This window comes from Oreochromis niloticus, linkage group LG16 (assembly GCF_001858045.2).
Source record: "Oreochromis niloticus isolate F11D_XX linkage group LG16, O_niloticus_UMD_NMBU, whole genome shotgun sequence".
Classification (NCBI taxonomy): domain Eukaryota; kingdom Metazoa; phylum Chordata; class Actinopteri; order Cichliformes; family Cichlidae; genus Oreochromis; species Oreochromis niloticus.
This window is the reverse complement of record NC_031987.2, coordinates 12,436,460-12,442,613: the sequence shown is the minus strand read 5'-3', so window position 1 is coordinate 12,442,613 and position 6,154 is coordinate 12,436,460.

Genomic DNA, 6,154 nt, shown 5'->3' with positions numbered 1-6,154 from the left:
CTGTTCAGTGATGCAAAGTGCTGAAAATCATCAGTTTTACACAGAGGACTAAACCCAGTAAACCAGAGCATATTGCAAAATGAGCTGAACTGCTTTATAGAAATAGTATAAACAGTTAGGCTGTTGGATCTTGACCAATAATGGCTCCAAGGGAAGGATTTAGTCAGGCGAAGGCACTCTTAATGTGACTAAACACAGAAGAATACACAGTATGATACAAACACTGTAAAGCAAAAATGTATTCAGCACAACTGTCTTAGTTATTTTTATGAAAACAATAACAGTGAAAAATAAATATACAATAGAGACTTACAGTTTTAAGCTATGATAAAAATGGAGGTGGTTTAAAGTAGAAAAGGAAACACAGTCAAACTCCAGTCTTCTGCATGAAGGTGCTAAAATTAGCTTGTGTTTTTAGAGAGGGGTGAACTACTAATAGTTAATAATATGTACAGCTAAGACATTAGCATTGCTTATTCTGGCAAGAGTTGACAACTTGACAACAATACTGAATAGTTGCTACGTAGTGTGCATACACCTTCTGTGTACTGGTGATGGCAGTTCTGACAATGCAGCTACCAGCAGCACTGCATAATTTGAAGGAGTTTTAAAATGAGAACAGACAAATGTTCCAATTAGAGCGTCAGTCAGCTGATGTGATGACAACAAATCATTATTAAAGGACAAACATGTGGGGAAACAGCTGTAAAAGTTCCTGTTGGGCTGTCTTATGTTTTTAAAATGATCTGGATTCTACTGCTCTAAGAATCATTGCAGGATTTACACTCACACTGACGCTTATTCACCAGTATGTCTGTAGCAATGTTCTCATCCTACACAAAATATAACACAACACACACAACATTACGATCAAAATTATGAATCGTGCATACCGGCTAATACCGTTCTTATGTGGAGAACAAGGGACATCTGATCTGTCAGCCCTAGATGAGAATCTCACTGTAATTAGTAAAAAAGTGGGTTATCACCAAGAAAGAGCTTGTGTATTTTTCAAACTGACATATGATAAGTTCATTGGTGTGTGTAAAATATCTGGAGCTGTTTTTGTCTGGTGTTTTGTTTTTTCTTTGTATTATAAAGCTTAGTGCTGAAAAGGTTACCTATTAGAATATTTTAATATAAACTACAGCATTACCATTATGAGTTAACATTATATGCTTTTTACATGTAATTTAACTCCTTTTGGTAATTTATTTAGTTGAGGGGTTGGTAACTTTACTATCAAGAGAGTAATTTTTAAGCAATTTTTGACCAAAAAATCTGCATAGAGCCGCAAAACATATTGAAGCCTTGTAATTAAACCTACAATTTAAGATGAACCTATCAACATAGGGCCATTTATTACTTTAACTTTGTGTTTTCATTTCAATAATACCCTTTAATATTTATTGCATTTATGAAGTTATTGAAATACAATAAATTAATCAAAATTGTTTAACTGTTATTTACCTAATTTAATTACCAACTCAATGATTGTGATGTGAATGAAAAATATAATAGCTTGTTGGGTACATGAATCAATTTAAAGTAACCGACTTTGATTTTAAAAATTATTCTGGAAACTATTTTAATAATAGTAAATGGATTTTTTTATTTGTTTTGTATTTTGAAGGCTAGTTTCAATTTAATTTTAACTAAAGGCTGAGCCATAAATTAAGCATTAGGACCGAAATCAAATAAATTTGTTCATGCACTATTAAATTTTCATTAATTCTGGATCAATAGGTAGACTCAAAAATATGTATGCATATACATCGATGGTAGCCACCTCTACAGCTTCAACAAGATTAAGAAGATAAAGTGACAGGTGATCGATGTAAGCTGTAATTCAGATGTAAAAACATTTGGAATATGATCTACAGACATTTAAAACTGGAGATCTACAGTGAAGATAATTCAGTAAATTCAATAATACAACAAATTAGTAGTAGTAGTTGTAGTGTTGTATTATGTTCAGAGATGGGCAGTAATTTGTTACTATTATCTGATTATTTTTTCAAGTAACGAGTAAAGTAAGGGATTACTATTGCAAAAAAAGTAATTACATTACTGCATTACTCATCGGCGTAACTTTGTGCTGAACATTGGGGGGGGGGTCAAGATCTGTCTAAATAAATAAATAAATCTGGGTAAATTCCCAGATGATCAAACATGCAACTATTTTGCTGGTAATACCTGAAATGAGTAAAGAAAATCAACAGCCTATTTATACAAGATAATTCATAATTTTATTGGGGGTGTTATATTGGTTCGGGTCTGATTATGGGGGGGGGGTCATAACCCCCCTAAATCCCCTGGAAATTACACCCCTGGCGTCACTAAATTGGGATTTTGTTTGTGAGAGTGTCTCATGACAATGACGTACGAGCGTGCGATGTCTGTAGCAGCAACAGATGTGTGCAGATCAACAATGGGTAATATGGAGTGTGGGACAGTACGACCATGCAGGGTTTAAAGCTTGTACTGGCATTACTTTGAGTTTGATCCCATAAAAAGTGACAAAAACATTAGCGTCCGCTGTACACTCTGCATGGGAAGAAAATGTCTCTCTACAGCAAAAAATTAAACTTCAAATCAGAGCAAGCACCAAGCACGCTGCCACAGGAATGTGAAATTCACAGAGAAACCCCCGGATCCCCCCACTGACATGACCGCTGTGGCACCGGGCAAACATCCACCCGCCCCACTCCTGCTAAACAGGTGAAAACAGATTTAAGAGTGACAGGACGTAGTGCTGCTGAATCTTTGATTTTATTTATTTTTTGCTGTGTTTTACTTGCATCTATTTGAAAGAGTGAGTGTAAACACAAAACATTATTTTATTTTATATGCTGGAATATGCAGAAAATAGGTTTAAATGTTAAACATTTCTTTAAGTCAAAGACTGTTGCTTATAATTTAATTTTTGCTTGATGCAAAACTAATAAAACAAGTTTTAAAAAGAGACTTTTTCATTTGATTCAATTTTATATGATGGATTGTGCAGAAAAAATAGAATTGGGCTGAAAAGTCTGCTGCTTTATTACGTATTCAGGTTGTGTATCGTGTTTTTAAAAAGTAACTAAGTAATAAAGTTACTAACTACTTTTGAAAATAAGTAATCAGTAAAGTAACTGGATTACTTTCTTGGAGAAGCACTCAGTAATTAGTAACTAATTACTATTTTCAAGTAACTTGACCAACACATATGTTAGTTCACATGTTATTAAAGAAAAGAAAGCTAAGCCAAAGTATTGACAGAAATCAATTAACACCAATTAATGTAACTAATGGAAGATAAAATGAAAATATAGTTCTGCGAAAAACAACATGTTGTAATAGTTTTGTGCTAGTAAACACATACAGTTTTGCCAAGTTAATAATCATCAAATTAATAATCAATATCTTTGTTTTTTTTTCCCCAAAATGTCAATTTAGAGATGAAGGCACAGAAAATGTAAGGGGTTTTTCCTGCTAAATGCACCAATGACACGCGGCATGCCTTCCATTCTTACCCTCCACTCTGGCATGGTCTCATTGTTGTAAAAAATCACTTTAATAAAAGAACAAATCTGGCTGTGCCTGTGTGCGTGTGTGTCCTCATTGTGGCTAATAAATCAAATGACGTCAAAAAAAGTATGAGGTATTTGTGTCCCTGATCCTTTTATGGGGAGAAGGGGCATGTGGGTGGGTGACAGGTTGCCACGAGCAGAAATAACAACCTTGTGGCTGAAATATGTCTGCCAGACCAACTTCCTACTGTGTGTGTGTCTGTGCATGTGGGTATGTGTGAGACAGACTGTATTTAGTCATGCTAAGGGGCAGGACAAAGATACAAAAAACAGAAGCAACAGTAAGTGACAGAGAGGCGGGAGGGCAAGAAAGGAGGGATTAGTCATTACCAAAGGGAGAAGTGTAACACACACACAGAGCAGAGTCATGTTTCCATCACTTCAGAGAACATTGCATTGACTGATATCCTGGAGATTAAGTCAAACCGCATCCATGCCATAAATCTAGCAGCACTTGCCATTCCTAACGTTCAGCCTGACTTTAACCCAGGACTTTACCATGTTTACTGATTTATGTTCTCAAGACTTGTCCCCAAAATGGAGCCAAATAGCCAAAGCGTGAGTATAAAATCCAGACAATATGAGTAATACAAGTACACACAGCCCTCTCAAGTCTCCACTAAAATGCATTCTGTTTCTCTGTTTGTAGCCCATGAAAACCTATGACCACCTCTGGTGTGCACTGTGTGCACTGTGTGCGTGTAGCCTACAGGGCAGACATCTTTGTCCTCAGTTCAATAGTCCTGTCACCGGCCCATGAATTATGGAAGTGTTTGGAAGTGACAAAGCACAGCTTACAGCCAAGAGACAGTTTCACTGAGTTGCGAGACGTGATGGATGTGTGCAAGTCCGTGTGCGTGTATGTGTGTATATTTATAATTCTGTGTGTGTTAATCCATTCACCACGGTCCTGATAAAAAAGACACAGATCGCCACTCTCCTCATCTCCGCTTTTCTTCTTCGTCACTCTGCCGAAGCAGCGCATCCATCACGATCTCTCGTTTCTACCTTTTTCTAACATGCAGCTGCCACAACAAAACAAACTGAGGTTTGAAGGTTTGAGGTTTTCCTTCTGAGCACTAGGCACAGTCGCCCTGGTGAGACTGTCTCTACTTGTTATTATTCTCCTCCAAAGTAATGGAAAACTGGGTTCGTTCTTTGTATATTTTTCATAGCCGTGAAGCTACTCTTTTATATGTCTGCAAAGTGCATATCTGGGTCCTGTTGCTTGCTGAAGACCATGTGACTAAAGTACTAAATAAGTGGGTCATGTCATATAAGGTAAACTGCAGATGTCATTTTTGGAAGCAGATTGTTTCTTTTCTAAAGCAAAACTGTGTCACATCAGGTTACTATAGCAACACAGGTAGATATAATTCAGAGAGGACTCTCTAAAACATTGATAACGAGATGTGGATACAGATTTGCCAGCCTCTTTCCAAAGAGGCTCTTTTCCAACACTTATTTGTGTAAAAATAACCTTGGATTTGTTAAATGTGAAAATGTCTACTGATTATAATACAAGTATAAAATTCACAAACTGAAATGAGAGCCCAATTATTGATGATAAATCACTCACATTCTTAACATACAGATGTGATGACTCGTTAAAAAGGTTAATATTTTTTTAATGTAGATTACGTACTTTGCACATAAAAGCTTTGCTCTAAATGTAATTTGAAACTGGAAAACTGGTTTTAAACTTTGTTTCTTTTGAAAACTTTGGAATGAAAACATAACTACATCACAAAAACAGCCAGGAGCCCTAATAAGCAGAACACACATACACTCACAGCCACACAAACACGCACACAGCGTCTCAGGCATAAACTGAGTGTGTTCCCTGAAATGCCCTGAAGTTGTTATCTTAAAGTGGCATCCTGGAGCTTTAGGGTGGGCGGGTGCGTGACTTGTGGAGCAGATTTAGAGTGTCCCTAAAGAGTACTAAACACACACACACACACACACACACACACACACACACACACAAAAACACTGAACAGTGACACAGGCATGAAGACAGAACATTTTCTATATGCCAGTTAGTACACATACTGGTAAAGACACACCCAGTGAAAAATATGCAAATGAATATGAGTTATAAATATTACATACTGTGCAGTAATTGAGAAACACTTACAGGATTTTTTTTGTTTTGTTTTGAAAATTATTTTACTTTTCATCTGTTTCCTGGAGGGAAGCGTGGCTCTGCATGAAGAACAGAAATCAAAGCCCAAATACATGTATACATGTAACACACATGTAATCTTTATCCGATGTTTACTGTGTATCGTTCTTTGTGTTCGAGCGTAGTCAGCTGGAGATAAAACGTCTCAGGGTTTCCTGGCTGGAGTCGTTCCAGGGGAGGTTGTGGTTACAGTGATGTGTGTAATAGACCACTCTGCATCAGGGGTTGCCTCCGTCTTTGATTATTTTGGGATTATAGTTTCTCCTGTCTGACTTGAGCCACATGTTCCAGACACCAAGAGTAAAATACCCTGGATGTCCCCAGCTCACTATCCTCTTCTTAGCGAGACTTCCCTATTTTTAAAGCTCTAACTTTTCTAAAACCATGCATATAA